The sequence below is a fragment of the Triticum dicoccoides genome, chromosome 7B (genome assembly GCF_002162155.2).
Source record: "Triticum dicoccoides isolate Atlit2015 ecotype Zavitan chromosome 7B, WEW_v2.0, whole genome shotgun sequence".
Taxonomy (NCBI): Eukaryota; Viridiplantae; Streptophyta; class Magnoliopsida; order Poales; family Poaceae; genus Triticum; species Triticum dicoccoides.
Genome location: NC_041393.1, coordinates 729,003,353 through 729,018,853, shown reverse-complemented (window position 1 = coordinate 729,018,853; position 15,501 = coordinate 729,003,353). Strand labels below are relative to the sequence as shown.

The window sequence follows — 15,501 nt, the reverse complement described above, 5'->3', positions numbered from 1 at the left end:
CAATCCAGAAAGTGCGTGTATCCAGAAATCAAACATCTCTTGTGTGTTATCTTCTCATAAAATTTGTGTTGTCCCAATAAGAATAAGGGAGGTGGGGGGCCGGCCGTCTCTGTGCCTCCTCGACGCCGAGCTGCGGCTGCCCCATGCTCTTCCTCTCTCTCTCTCGGAAACGAGGCAGCCACCTAGAAACCATTGTTTTTCCAGCAACTATGTGGTTCATATGTTGATATGATTGTTCATATGTTGATATGATTGTTTGCTGGTAGGAGAACCAGGAGGGAGTGCAATATCCTTATTAGTTATACTTAGGGATGCAAAATCTTCACCTGATGATTCCACCCCTTTTTACATGACACTAGCTGCTGCACAGCCAAAAGTGTCTCGCAGATGCTCTTTATGACACCAGCTGACAGATTAATGAGTGCACTCATAGAGAACATAACAAGGTATTTTAGGAAGTGCTTGGACCAGGTTCAAATTTTTGATAGTCCTCGGCACGCTTTTTTACAGTGTTGGTTTCAAGTTTTTTTCGACGCAGCTAGACTTTCTAAAATAATGCCTTGAACTACACATGTTCTATACAAAGCTTGTTTAGTTCTCTAAAAGCTGCACATGTTACATACAGTTTGCGAGAACATGTGCAGATTTGTGAGAACTAAAAAAACTTTTTCCAGAACATATCCATTGATAGTAAGATTGTTTGTCATAATGAAAGGAGACAATGCGTTTGATATAGCTTGTCATGACATAATGAAACAATAGTGTTTATTTGGTCACCAGCAAGATGATGATGTGAAGAATGACTATTTGCGTCTTTCAGAGTTTCTACCATCAAATAGTTTCCCATAACAGAATATTTGCTAATATTGGTAGCTAACAATTGAGATACTTATGCTTGTTGATGCCTTCCCTTTTTGTAGTAACATCCATGTGTCCAGCATATGTAGAATATTAGAATTTTATTGGCTGTTTATTGTAGTTTGTTCTCAGGGTTTGGAAAATTCTTTAGCTATATTCCTTGTCTCAAGCGAGCATGAGCAATATCTTCTTTATTCCGCATGCCGCCAAGTTTCTCTATTTTAGATGGTTGTGTCTTTCCGCTTCTAAAAAGGGATATATATTTTATTAATCTGACTATAATTTGTGGTAGGTACATATTGAAGGATGTTCTGAGGCTAGCACCTGGTTTAGAAGTTTTGCAATTCACAGCAATACCTCATAATTTTGATTTGATGTCCAGAATGTCAATTGAAGAATGAGCCTACAAACTACATTGTAGTTTGTAATATATCCTTATATATGGTGCTTGTGTTTTTTTTTCAATTATAAGTTTGCATTTATGGGCATTACAAAGTCCCCCTTTCTTTTTCCACAAGGGACAGTAGCTGTGCCATTCGATTCGAAGGACAAAGAGTTGATCACAATGGGGTAGGATTCAGGATATATACACAAGAGTATAGAACCAAATTATATGATGTAATTGACCACTATTTCTATTAACTTTTCTTGTACACAATGTTCACAAGTTCATGTATTAGGTACATTTTATTGTTTACTCTTTTTTTAATGCAAGTTTACAGCTACTCGGAGTTCCTAATTGCAGACTCAATTATCTTGACCTACCGATGATCTAATTTGTGGCATTATTACCTTAAGAAAATATTTGCATTTAATTTCCTTTATATATAGGGGTATAAGTTCTTGCCAAATGTACTCAAATATACGGTTATTGAAAAAATGCTAATATTTTCCACACGAACATGGTTTTAAACAGGTCTCTGCGCCATTTGGCGCAGCTGGTCATCTAGTATTGGAAAATACGCAGGAGCACTTGAGTGCTTTGCCCATTGATGAAAATTAAATTAAAAAATAGCAAGAAAATGCAGAAAAAACTGAAATAATTTTTTAACACAATAATTTTTTTAACACTCATTTCAATAAACGCAGACACACAGCCTATCGCTATGAGCATCTTCGGGAGACCGAGCCAACATATCATCGAAGTTGGCGCCTCGTATTCAACGGGAACATCTCCTCCCGCTGAATGCACATCGCTGAAAATCCTGAAATAAATCAAGGAATAAATGCGATTACCAACCCTGGTGGGGTGGGGATACCAGTGTCCGCCTATCCATCCATCTGGAATCTTGGGATCTCAAACTTAGGTTCCCAATATACTCCCGTACGAAGTATCATACAAAAATATGAGTGAAGGTATTCGTGGCGAAAAAGATACACTCTGAACTAAAATCCATACAAACAGTTCTTTTTTCTATACATAGAATATTTTTTGTCTTTTTTGCCACGGATACGTTTCCTGGTATATTTTTTCACGAAATTTTACATGAAAGTATAGATTGGGCATCCAGGTTTCATATCCTAAAACCTCAGATTTTTTTTTGAAATTCGACGGTATTATTTTGATTTAATGTTCATATAGGGGTGTGGAGCATCGAGGCTACAAATCCTCTTCCGTCTTATATTACATTATCTAAAAGATCTAATATTTCTTTACATCAAAAGCAAAATACGGATAAAAAATAGAGAGATATACTAGAAAAATTCACAATAATAAAAAATATCTGACCATTGATTTATAATATACTTAACAAGCTTAGCCCTCAGATCTTCACAACTCGGTGGAGGGTGAACCCTACCATTTTTCTAGGGAAGACCCTACCCATATTAACTATTCAGACCTGATCTATGTGGTGGCTTCTCTCTCTTGCACGTTATTTTTTCTTTGACTCACTTCATGCACGTTATTAGTTGCAATTCCAAGAACATAAACGACCAAAGCCCCTCCAAATGTCCTGCGGATCCCGGTGAGTAATTTTCCTTTAAGAAAGAAAGATATAAGTGAAAATTTTGCGTGAAAGTGGACATATCTGGCTCTTTTCTGAAACTTTAGCATAGAATGAACCAGATTCAAATTTTTTTCTTCATAAGATGATCCATTTGCATGGCTTGGACTGGGATGTCATGCTAGATAGCATGACGACCGGGGCTAGCACGACACCTTGGGCGTCATGCAAAATGGACCATTTTATAATACCCCCTTCGATCTTAATAATTGGCGGAGCCTTTATACGATGTCAAAGGGAGGTAATTTTTATTTGATTCATAATGTGCTAAAGTTTTTTAAAAAAGCCAGGTTTGTCCATTTTCATAAATTTAGCGACCTGCGTGGAAGTCTGCTGCATTGGATGAATGTTGTTGGGAGGTGAGATTTTAGTCTATTAGCAATTGATTTTGAGACGGTTTTGTAGATGATATTACGGAGGCCGATAGACCTAAAGTTCCGGCGGCAACTAGAGACCAGTCTTTCAAAAATAAGCGAGTATATGTGTTTATATAAGGCGAGGAAGAGTGATACATTTATCATAGTATTGTTGGACCAGCTTGGTGACGTCATGTCCAATCCAAGTCCAAGCCGCAATGATGCAAATATAGAATGCCAAACTGAATTCGTCTGATCTTGGCAAAGCATTTTCTTTTCATTTCCTTTAAACTTAATTAGTAGATCTGTATCGATTTGAGCTTGGGCCTTTCTTTATTACGGAATGACCGGGCCATAATTCTATGTGGCATGAACATGATTGGTACTCTCTTTGTCCCATAATATAAAAACGTTTTTTTGCCCTTCGTCCTATAATCTAAGAGCGTTTTAGTATCAAAAACCCTTTTATATTATGGGACGGAGGGAGTAATAATCAAGGGAACTCCTCATTAGAAAAGGGCAATAATTTAGGGCTAACTAGCTAGATGCTCCATTTTATAGCATTTTGTTTCTTTGGTCAAATGTGTGGATTATCAATTATGTAGCTGAGTTTAAGTATGCTTCATCGTGAATGTCATGCAGTGATCCATGATACTAAGAAACATCTAATAATTGGTTGTCAAAGTTTTTTTTCATGCTGCGAGTATAGTGGGAGCATATTCACCTAGGATATCCCATGCCCATCCCCATCCCCATCCCTTGTACGGCCTTCCAAATAGCGACTAGTTAGCTTTCTCGTACAAAAGGATAAAAACTGGTCAACGGGAATACGTACACACTACATACTCTCCTCCCTCCCGTGTTCTCTTTCTTTCGCTGGCTTCTTCCATCCCGCGTCGATCGTCTCTGTCAGCCCTCTCCACCGCTCGCCATTGCCGAGAGAGCAAGAAACCCTAGGACGAAGCTCAGTTTGAAGTATCCATCGATCGATATAGCTAGGTACATGGAGGAGGCAGCCGGCGCCGGCGAGGTGTACTGCGCTGTGGGGAAGGAGCAGTGGAACTGGAAGGCGAACCTGCGGTGGGTGCTGGCCAACTTCCCCGGCCGCCGCCTCGTGCTCGCCCACGTCCACCGCCCGCCGCACCGCATCAACATGAGTAAGTGTTTCATCAATTACTTCCTCCAAATCAATGGCAGGAGCAAGTAGCTTATGATCTCGTCCGGTGGATGGATGGATGGGTGCAGTGGGGGCGTGGGTGCCGGTGAGCCAGGTGGGAGCAGCCATGGTGGCCGCATGCAGGAAGTTTGAGGAGGACGAGGCCAGCGAGGCGCTCGACCAGCTCATCCGCATCTGCAAAACCCACCGGGTTCGTTCCCATTCTTCGTTCGTTTGTTCAGAAGTCAATGTCATCAGCAGCAAATTAGGTGGCTCAACTGATTGAACTCCCGACCCGATCGCGTTAATCATTCGGTGGTTGTGGTGGCTATGGGCCCTTCAGGTCCTGGCGCGCAAGGTCATCGTGTCCGGCGACGACGTGGCGGAGGGGCTGGTGCAGCTCCTCGCCGACCATGGCGTCGGCGAGCTCGTCATGGGCGCCGCCGCTGACCGGTCCTACTCGAGGTATGTGTGTGTGGTCACCGAGCTCACCACACATTACCGTCGTCCTGCCTCTTGCTGCGTGCGGACAATTTGATATGGATGTTACGTTCTTGTCAGGAAGATGCGGGCGCCCAAGTCCAAGAAGGCGGCCACCGTACTGCTCAAGGCCAGCCCCTCTTGCAGGATCTGGTTCGTCTGCAAAGGCAAGCCCGTCTGCACCAGGTGTCCTGTCAGCATTGCATTCAAATGACACATTCTCACCAGGTGTCTGGTACGTGGTAAACTGATAATGTTGATTCTTGATATCCACGGTACAGAGAGGCCAGTGGAGAGGGCGTGATGACCAGAGGAGAGCCATCCACGGCTAGCACCAGCCCACGCCCAACCGCCTCCGACTGCTCGACATCGGCATCCTCGTCGCACCGCCACGGCGATGGCGCCGACGAGCCTGTTGGCATCCACGACTCGACCACGCCCTCACAACACCATGACTCGGTACGTGCATGAACAATGTGACTTTGGCGGGATCATATCCATTGTGTGAGATAGATAAATTGTCGCTGGGTGGTGAACAGTCCGTTCGATCTTACAATGTGAGGGTGATGCGAGGCAGATGGACGATGCGTTGGCGGAGAAGCTCAAGGCCGAAGAGTCCCGCCCGCAACCTGAAGCTGTGGTGGAATCCATGCCCGGCGTAATAGATTGTGATCATGGTGTCAATGTCTTGCGGATCGGGTTGTTGGAGCTGGAGGCGGCGACAGGCCGTTTCGACGAGTCTGCCAGGATCGGCAGCGCCGGCGTGTACAGAGGGAGCCTGCGCGGCATGAGCGTCGCTGTCACGGTCATCTCCCCCGATGCCGCCGTCGGCGAGGCGCGGTTCGCTCGCGAGTTCGAGGCCATCGGCAGGGTGAGGCACCCTGGCCTCGTGGCGCTCGTTGGCGCGTGCCCGGAGGCGCGCGCCGTGGTGCACGAGCTCGTGCGGGGCGAGAGCCTGGAGGACCGCCTCGACCAAGGAGGCAACGGGACGCTGCCGCCGCTGCCGTGGATGGCGCGGTGCCACGTGGCACACCAGGTCTGCTCTGCGCTGGCCTTCCTCCACGCGTCAGCCAAGACGGTGCACGGCGACGTTCGTCCGACGAACATCCTCCTGCTAGATCAGGGCGACGAGCGGCGCTCCTCCATTAAACTCGCCGGCCTCGGCATGCGCGGGCTCCTGGCGCAGGCGGAGCAGCAGCGGGCCGGCCGCGAGGCGCTGGCGTACGTGGACAAGCGGTACCTCGCGACGGGTGAGCCGACCCCGCAGTCCGACGTGCACGCTCTGGGCCTACTGCTGCTCCGGCTGGTCACGGGCCTGCCGGCGCGTTGGGCGAAGAAGGCGTCACTGGAGGCCGCCGCTGCCGGCGGCGGGGGCAGAGCCTGGCACCAGGTGGTGGACGCGAGCGCAGGGGGGTGGCCGACGGAGGTGGCTACCGAGGTGGCGCTCCTCGGGCTGAGGTGCTGCGCCGTGAGCGACGGCCGAGCGCCGTGTCACCCGGCCGGTGAGCTGCTCGAGGAGGCGCGCGCCGTGCTGGAGGCCACGATGGACGCCGCACCGGGCAGGACGTGGTCTTCATCACTGTTGTCATCGTCGGAGACGGAGGCGTGTAACGGCGGCGCCGCGCGGCGCGCGGCCCGTCCTACATCCTCGGCCAGATAATGAGGATCCAAATAATCTGTGTGCCAGCAGCAGCAGGTCCACTAGGTAGTTGATGCATCTGTAACCAATGATTGTTTTGTGATGGGAATGATCTGTTGAGGTGGTGGTGTTGCTCAGCCTGGCATTGAGCCGGCCATGTACCGTTCCACTCCTCTCAGGTAGACTGTCACAAGACGAACACATACTCGCCTCTACAAATACACGTATCCGTAGACGCATGCTGATCTTATCCCTACCAGCATGTCAAGGAACTGAGCCAGCATATCTTCAAATTGAAATAGTAGTGGAAAAAAACCCGAAATAAATTCAAGAAATATGAAAGCATCCTCCAGCCAAATACTTGAACCCGAATGGGCTGGTACCACCGCAAATAAATGTTTTGCTGGGGACTCTAATTCAGTGTTCAGAGATCGGCCATTCACTTAACATGCACTAACTATCATGAATATTCTAATTCCATCGATCATTCCTGGTTGTCAACCAGTTGAATGCTATCAATTTCTTTTATAAGTTGTGCGAACTATTTTGTACCCTAGGTTAACATATTTTTAATACTCAGTGAACCTTTTCAAAAAGTAAGTAAAATATCCATTCCAAAAATATAAAAGGTAAGAAAACAATAAAAAAATGGGCAGCGCTAGGCGCCGGTGCGCCGGCCCAATACTTTGGGCCGGTCCAGCCCCAGCCGTCCGATGCAGCGAGCGAGAGCCATCCGATCTGCCCTTTCGTTTCACCCCCTTCCCCTCGTGTCGTCTTTCTCCCAGAACAAGCGAAGGCGAGCGCCGCCGTCGACCGCCCCGCTCCCAGCCATGGACGCGCCCTCTGTCGTTGTTGGTCTGCTTGCAACCTCGCCATCGCCATTCGCCATTCGCGTCCCTAGCCATGGCCATCCCGTCTTGCATCTCCTGGCCATGACCATGGACGCTGCTCCGGCAGCGGCGTTCCTAGCACCGGCCGGGCAGGTGCACATCACGTGGCCCCATGGTTGCACCATCGGGTTGCGCTGCGCCCCCCCTCCCCCCGTCGTCCTCGCCGAGATCGCTCGACGTGTGAGTGGCTTCCGTCCGCTGCCTCCCTTGCCGTCATCTGCTGGACTCCACTGCTCCACCCACTATAAACCATCGCAGCAAAACGAAAAGATGGATGTAGCTTTTGCTGATGCCGGTTGCAGCTCGCCGAGGCAGCGGCCGTCGTCGTCTCAGCTCCGCTTCCACCTTTCCTAGGCAACGGTTCCAGCATCTGCATCACATGGTTGCAGCTCCGCTAGTAGCCGGTTCCAGCAAAAGAAAAACATCCGCTGAGTCGTGGCACCATGAGCTCGCCATGAAGGATGTACCAAATTACCTCACCGGTAGTAGCAAAAAAGGACGACGGATGCAGCAAAAATGTCATCGCCACCGTCGCGGGTTAAGCCGAGACATGAATGGTTGAAGCTTTTTTCATTGTCGGATGTAGCTTTTTTCATCAACAGTTGCAGCTTTCGTCGTCATCCATAACTTTCGTCGTCTGTTGTTGAAACTTTTTCGTCGCCGGTTGAAGCTTTTCTAGTCGCCGGTTGAAGCTTTTATCGTCGTTGGTTGAAGCTTCCGTGTTTGCGCAGTGGCAACACCCAAAAAATTTGTTTGCCTTCGATTGAAGCTTTGGGTGACGCTGGTTGTATCATTTTTTGTTGCCGGTTCCAACACACCAGATAGCTAGTTCCAGCAGACCACATGGCCGGTAAAAGCATCACCATGTGCTAGTTCTAGCGCGGGTGCACGCTGAGGTTGCAGCTTTTTCCGGCGTCGGTTCCAGCATCCCCGCATGCCGGTTCCAGCACGAGTGCATGACGGTTGTAGTACCACGTCATCTCAGTCATAGTAGCACGCGACGACGGTCGCATCACCGTCTCGCATGCTTGTAGCACATCCCACGCCGGCGACGAGATTGTGGTTGTAGCAACATCGAGGTCTAGTCGCCCAGACGGAGAGGAGATTGACGTTGAGGAGCTTGGAGTAGGTGCTCGTGGCACGGAGGCTGCCAAGTGCGGTGGTCGGGCCGGCATCCCAGCAGGCGGTGGTTGGGGGCTGCACAGCTGCGAGAGAGCCAGAGAGAAGATGGGCGAGAGAGACGAGAGGAACGGGAGAAGAGGTTGACGGCTTCCTCAAAAAAGATAAGGATGAAAAGAGATAAGATTGAGTGGCTGTGGTTAAACGAGGGCCGATAGATGGGGCGCAATCGAACGATTCGCGGACGACCGGCCCGAGCTTCGGCCGGTGCCCCGGAAGCCAATGTTTCCCTAAAAAAATGTTTCTTTTTAGGGAACAAAAGAAGGAAAATAGCAAGCCAACACTCCTCCCACACTGGGAAGGCCCATTTGGGGAACACTCCTCCCATGCCCAAGCAATCAGATCCATCCACCAACACCCAACACGAGGGCCAATCGATCGTTTCCCCCATCTTTGCTCGGCCCATCCAAATTCTAATAAGTCCTTGTGAACAAACACCCCCTAATTCTATCACAGATTTCTCTCACGAATTCGGTATCTCTCATTAATTCGTTTCCTTCTTTTTTTTCATTCCTTTTGAAGTTCATTCACAAATTCCTCTCATTAATTCTGCGGGTCTTCTTATTTTTCGTTGTGCTACCCAGTGGAAATAAAGGCGCAGATCAGGCCCAATTCGGCCCATGCGGGCCGGGCCCAATTCAGCCCATGTGGAGACAGACAAACAAAAAAATTGTTCTCTACCGTTTTCCTAGACTGCGGGTCAATTTATAAAAGAAGTGAGGGGTTAATTTAATGATAGACCGGCAAAAAATATATATATGACAACTGTTTTCTACCACTAGTGGTAGTTACCCTCACATTAGTTTTGTACTCCCTCCGTTTCGTATTATTTGTCATTGGAGGCTTTTTCCCGACCAGGTGAAAACGAGCAAATGTACAAAAATACTCCAGATTTGAAAACGAGAGTCATCGTCTTCCTCCAGCAGGGTCCTCCTCGTCGTCTTCCTCCTCCAGGCTGCTAGTCCGGCCACCTCCCCCAGCTGCTAGACTGGCCACCTCCTCCTCCTTCGCCAGTCTCTTCCCCGTCGTCCTTGCGCAATTTGGTCGCCACCGCTCCCAATTTGATCGCCGCCGCCCCAGCCTGGCCGCTAGTCCGGCCACCTCCTCCGCCCTCCACCTCCTCCAGCTGCTAGTCCGGCCACATCCTCCTCCTTCGCCAGTCCCTTCCCCGTCGTCCTTGCCCAATTTGGTCGCCACCGCTCCCAGTTTGATCGCCCCCGCCCCAGCCTGGCCGCCGCTGCCGCTCCCAATTTGGTCCTCGCTGCACCAACCTGGTCCTCTCAACCGCGCTGACCAGCCCGGTCCTCGCTGTCCCCCGCCCGGTCCTCGCCAGGTACTCCTCGCTGCTCCCAATTCTTATCAGTTTTTGCCAGGTGCACTGAAATTTATAGCAGAATTGGGAGAATTCGTCAATGCTTTTAGGTACAATAGTCTGTAGAATTGATCAGGAGACATTGAATCAGGAAGAATTTGTTAAGATCAATAATTATAGCAATCAGACAAGATCATCACCCTCACAATTGGCATCAGAAGAAATTACTGGAGTGTAATGATCAATTGGGAAACCTGTAATGCATGATAAAATGTTGTTGTTGCTGCCCTCCTGCTGATGTTGTCCAATTGTCCAATTTAGAGATGATAATCATTGTTTTACACCATTTGTCCAATTACAAAAATGCCTAAAGTTTCTGTGAGTCAATGGAAACAAATTCAATACACCATTTGAGATCAATACTTGGATAATATTTAACGAACTTTCTAAAAAAATATGTGTATCCTGATGAATGAGGTGAATACACCATTTGAGATCAATACTTGGATATTCATGCTACTGATGCTACTATGCAAAAGTAAATGTATTGTACTTCATGTACTCCAAATCAGGAGTACTTTCTGTTATTATCTGTCAAACTCCAAGTTAGAACTACTCCAAGTTAATTAATGCACCATAGATAACTCCAGTAGGATATGCAGTAGTGCTTATCCTATTTACTCCAAATCTTTGAGTAGTTGCTGTCAAGCTTATCCTATCTACTCCAGCAGCAAATACATACTCCAGCATATACTAAATGGATTTCTTTGATTTTCTTTGGTACTCCATTTGTAGTACTCCATTTGGAGTAAATCTGAACATTGGAAACATTATAGCATTGGCAGCAATGGAGCTATGTAAATGTACTGTAGACAATAATTTGACAATACTCCATTTATGAGTAATTTGATATTAATTGACAGTAACATTGCTTGCACCTACTTTGACAGTAATTATAGGCAGTGCTTGTAATACTTTGTCATTCTTGATTTAAAATTCAGAAAAGTGCTTTTTAAAGCACTTTGCTGAATTTGTATGCACCTAGGTGCATAAAAATTCAGTTAATTGTTTTAAAAGCACTTAGGTGCATATAAATTCAGCAAAGTGCTTTAGGTGCATAAAAATTCAGTTACTTGTTCTTCATCTACTTCTTCATCTTCTACTTGTTCTACTTCTACTTGTTCTTCTTGTTCTACTTCTATTTGTTCTACTTCTACTGGTTCATGGGTGTGGGGGTGGGGGCTCAGCTAGGAGATGCATTTAACACGGGCTCGTCTAGTTGCCGTTTGTGAGTCCGGCGCCGAGCACGGCTCAAAAAAAGTCTGATCCATTCATCCTCTGGCTGTTCTGCGCGTGCAGTACAATGGGCTGTCCCATTCATTGCGCGCCTGAGCTGTCCAAAATAAGGTGAAATACGGTCGGGAAATACCATAGTGAGCACATATCCACATGCTAGCTAGCAGTGTAGATTTCAGGAGCATCTGAGCCCGGGCTCAGAAACGAATATTCACATAATAACACTTTTTTGTCTCCAGCAGCAGCAGTAGGTCTGTTCTATTGTAGGAATAGTGGTAAATTACAACACCGAGTAACTTGGATGCAAGTAAAGAGATAAAAAATGATACCACATAGGTGTACTGTCCTCATTCGCCTCTCGGGTTGCTCCTAGGGTGACTCCGGAGGCCACCCTGCCACCGGCCCTAGAGTACATTAAATTGCTGCCCTCCCCGAGCCGCTGCCGAAGGAGGTCATCAGAGCTGACAAATCATTTACTAAGAACATAATATTGTCATTGTCGAGGTCTCAATAATAAACTTGAATATTGTGTTTTGTATTGTCCCCTGATAGTCTAATGTACGAGACCTCTTGCTCTTCGATGCAATGGTCATTACACAAGAATGCAAGTAATTCATCTCCCTTTCATAAGGACTACAAAAACGGAGCTGACAACAAATACTTTTGTACTCCCCGTGTTTTCTTCACCTCTGTCATTTATTTATGCAACAATAACCGTAACAACACTTCTGTGATATTTAGCTATTTCCTTCATCAGAAACAGAACTTCATCATCTAATTGATCGTCTAACGTAGTAACAACACGAGCTACAGTTGGGGGAGGGGATGTTATATAACATAAAATTGGTAATTCAGAACATTTGGACTTGATGTAACACAATCCATTGAAATTTTGAGTGGTTCATGTTTTATCCAAATGACCCCCATTTATATAAAACTTCTATACTTCACTATAACTTATTACGTCATGCTACAATTTTAATGATCATATATTTTAATAATATAGTTAATAACATAATGATGTTGCTAATATGAATCGCCTACTCTTTGTTATATAAACGAAATGTAGATTAGAAAAAAATACACTTGCATGCCACTAAATTTAAGTTGTCAACTTGTCATGTGTTAACAAAAAAAGCTAGTTTTCTTATATTTTCATTTTCTATCTCTTAACATAATTTTAACACCGAATACTCTTAAATGAAAAAGAAATAAGAAACTAACAAAACCACACGGCTCGTTGGATTTTTGTTTTGACAATTGCATGAATTGTATAGACTATATTTATATCCATTTGTGTGTTTGATCATGTATATTGAATATACTAAAATATCTTAGTATATATCTCGAACACGAATCTCTCACAAATATCTTAAATATCGTAATAGTGATTTGCAACGTATGGTTAAATAAGAAAATTTTAAATAAAATGATTCTTCCGCCTATATGGATCACGCGTCTAAGGACTAAATTAGTCTAGACTTGAGAGAGAGTGTTAAAATATCTTGTCCACCTCCCTCCATCAATTCGAACTTTTGAATGAGTTGACTGAAGCATGAATTCAATAGTCGAGGGCCTCGCTGGCCTCATCCTCCTCCCACTTCCTGCACGCGGCCACCATGGCTGCTCCCACGTGGCTCACCCCTCACCGGCACCCACGCCCCCACTGCATCCATCCATTCAGTGGATTTTAATCCAGGATGAGATCAATTTGGGCCATGTAATAATTGTTGAAACAGGAGAGAGAGACTTACCCACAGAGCTTGGTTCTGAGAAGAAGCTAGCGAAGGGAGCAAAGAAGGAAACAGGGGAGTATGTGTAGTGTGTACGTAATTCCGTTGACCAGATTTTATTCTTTTTGTACGGGAAGTTGACCTCGTCGTCATTTGGAAGGCCGTACAAGGGATGGGCATGGGATATCCCAGGTGAATATGCTCCTTCTACACTTGCAGGATGAAAAAACTTTGACAACCAATCATTTGATGTTTCCTAATACAGCATCATGGATCACTGCATGACATTCACGATGGAGCATATACTTCAAATCAGCTACATAATCCGCACATTTGACCAAAGAAACAAGAAATGCTACTCCTAAAAAATGGAGCATCTACTAGCTAGTTAGCCCTAAATTGTTGGCATTTTCTAATGAGAAGTTCCCTTCATTATTATCAATCATATGTTCATGCCACAAGAATTATGGCCATGTCCATTCTACAATAAAGAAAGGCGCAAGTTCAAATTGATGCAGATCAGGCAATTTTACGGAAATGAAAATAAATGCTTCTCCGGGATCAAGAGGATTCTGTTCGGCATTCTATATTGCATTCATCGACTTGGATTATAAACTAGAAGGATTGGGCGAGCTTTTGCCGCGCTGTTGGTGTTGTTAAGTTTCTTAAAAAAATCACTCGGTTTCAAAATATAGAATTGTATTGCTTTTTTGAAAAGGCAAACCTTTTAAGTTTGATCAAATTTGTAGAGAAATATATCAAAATCCTCAATATCATATTGGTATTTTTAGATTCAACATGTGAATTTCCATACCTTTTTGTTTAATATTGTGGATATCGATATTTTTGCTCTGAACTTGGTCAAACTTAAAGAAATTTGACTTTCTAAAAAACTAATACCCCTTATATTTTGAAACTGATGGAATATTTTGTTTGGCTGGTGGGGGAGATGATAGAGTGTGTTTTATTTTTATTTAAAATGCATTGATTTGGTGGGCCTTTCGTAATGTGGTTCTATGCTATCCGCTAATCAATCTATATTTATGTGGAGAAATTTCTAGATCGGTGGTTGCATATACTATATTTCTGCTACAATATCACATGGCGGCCCTCCTTTTTTCTAGGTGGTGGGAGGGTGCGTGGGATTGATATGTTTTTATAGACCGGTTCTTGCCGATTGATTTAAAAACTTATCGGCCCGGTCAAAATTATAAACAAAATCCAAAATTGAATACCTCAATTGAATGAAGAGTTTCAAAATTAGGGAATATAGTGAATTAAAAAAAATTGAATAAGAGAGCTTGAGAAATTGCTAACCTGATCAAAATCCGATGATACAAATGAATACCTCAATTAATTGTGAGACTTTTAAAATTAGAAAGCATAGTGTATAGTATAAAATAATTGAATGAGAGTGATTTGCGAAAATGTTGACCCGGTCAAAATCGGGTGACCCAATTCTAATTGAATGCCTAAATTGAGTGTGTGCTCTCTAAACCTAGAGAGTTTAGTGTTATAGAGGATGATGTCAATCGCCAACCTAGTCCAATAATACTATGATAAAGGTACCACTCTTCCTCGCCTTATAGACACATATACTTGCTTATTTCTGAAAGACTGGTCTCTAATTGCCCAAGAGACATTAGGCATATCACGCTCCATGGCCTCGGCCATGGGGGGCAGAGTTGGTGGGGGACTGACGAATGTTGGCGCCGTGTGGAGGATACTGTGGCGGGTGTCGAAGCTCAAGAGTTGGTTGTATAGCTCCTGAACTGTGATCGGTTCCACCCGAGCAGCAAGGGCCGAGACAACAGGATTGTATTCCATGTCTAGCCCGGCAAGGAGACAACGTCACAGCAACGGGGACAGAGCAGAGGAGAGACACACCTGATGGAGTCGCCACCGCCTCCTCGCCAACACCATCCATGCATGAACCCTAACGCTGCCGATCTGAGGGATCGGCAGAGACACGATGCCATCAACTCCGAGACGCGGCCATGAAGGGAACCGCCAGTGTGGGAGTGTTCGTCCGGGCGCCGCTCCCACCACCTCAACGACGCACCACGACCTACAAATTCAAAACCTAACTATAGAATGGAGGAACGGGGTTCGCCCCTCCCTCCTGCCACACCAGCAGCGGGCGAAGGGAGAGGGGGCCAGCGCCCCGGCCGGTGGAGATCGAAGAAAAGACATTGCCTGCCTTGTCGCCTGGTGGTGGCGTCGGCTAGGGTAGAAAAAACGACTCGCTCGTGCGGGCCAGCGGCACCCGGTTGCTTATGTGGCATGGGATCAAGGGCTATGTGATCGCTAGACAGACTGTGCGATGATGCATATGCGTATGCGTTCCTTCATTTATTTTTACCTGTCGTGATCGTTCATGGTGTCTTGTTTGTTGTGTGGTTGGCTAGTAGCACGCCGAAGCCCGTCGGCTGCAAGGCGTATGCGGACGTCGTAGAGCTCACCGATGTACGTATCGTCGAGTCGTCGACACGCCACAGCCTTCTTGTTCGGCGGGAGCGGGATGACCTGCTTAGGTAGCCAGCTTCTCAGCGTGTACGTGCAGAGCAAGACGAGCTTATTAGGTGGCCAACTGTGG

The 15,501-nt window shown here is 46.0% G+C and overlaps 1 long non-coding RNA gene and 1 pseudogene across 1 annotated transcript; both read left to right on the top strand.

Annotated features, from left to right (window-relative positions):
* Nucleotides 1–369: 369 nt before the first annotated feature.
* LOC119338300 lies at nt 370–1,520 on the top strand. The gene is made up of 2 exons (XR_005163908.1): nt 370–446; nt 1,151–1,520. It is a non-coding gene; the product is annotated as an uncharacterized LOC119338300 (long non-coding RNA).
* A 2,495-nt stretch (nt 1,521–4,015) lies between these two features.
* On the top strand, nt 4,016–6,766 carry LOC119340704 (annotated as a pseudogene).
* Nucleotides 6,767–15,501: the final 8,735 nt, after the last annotated feature.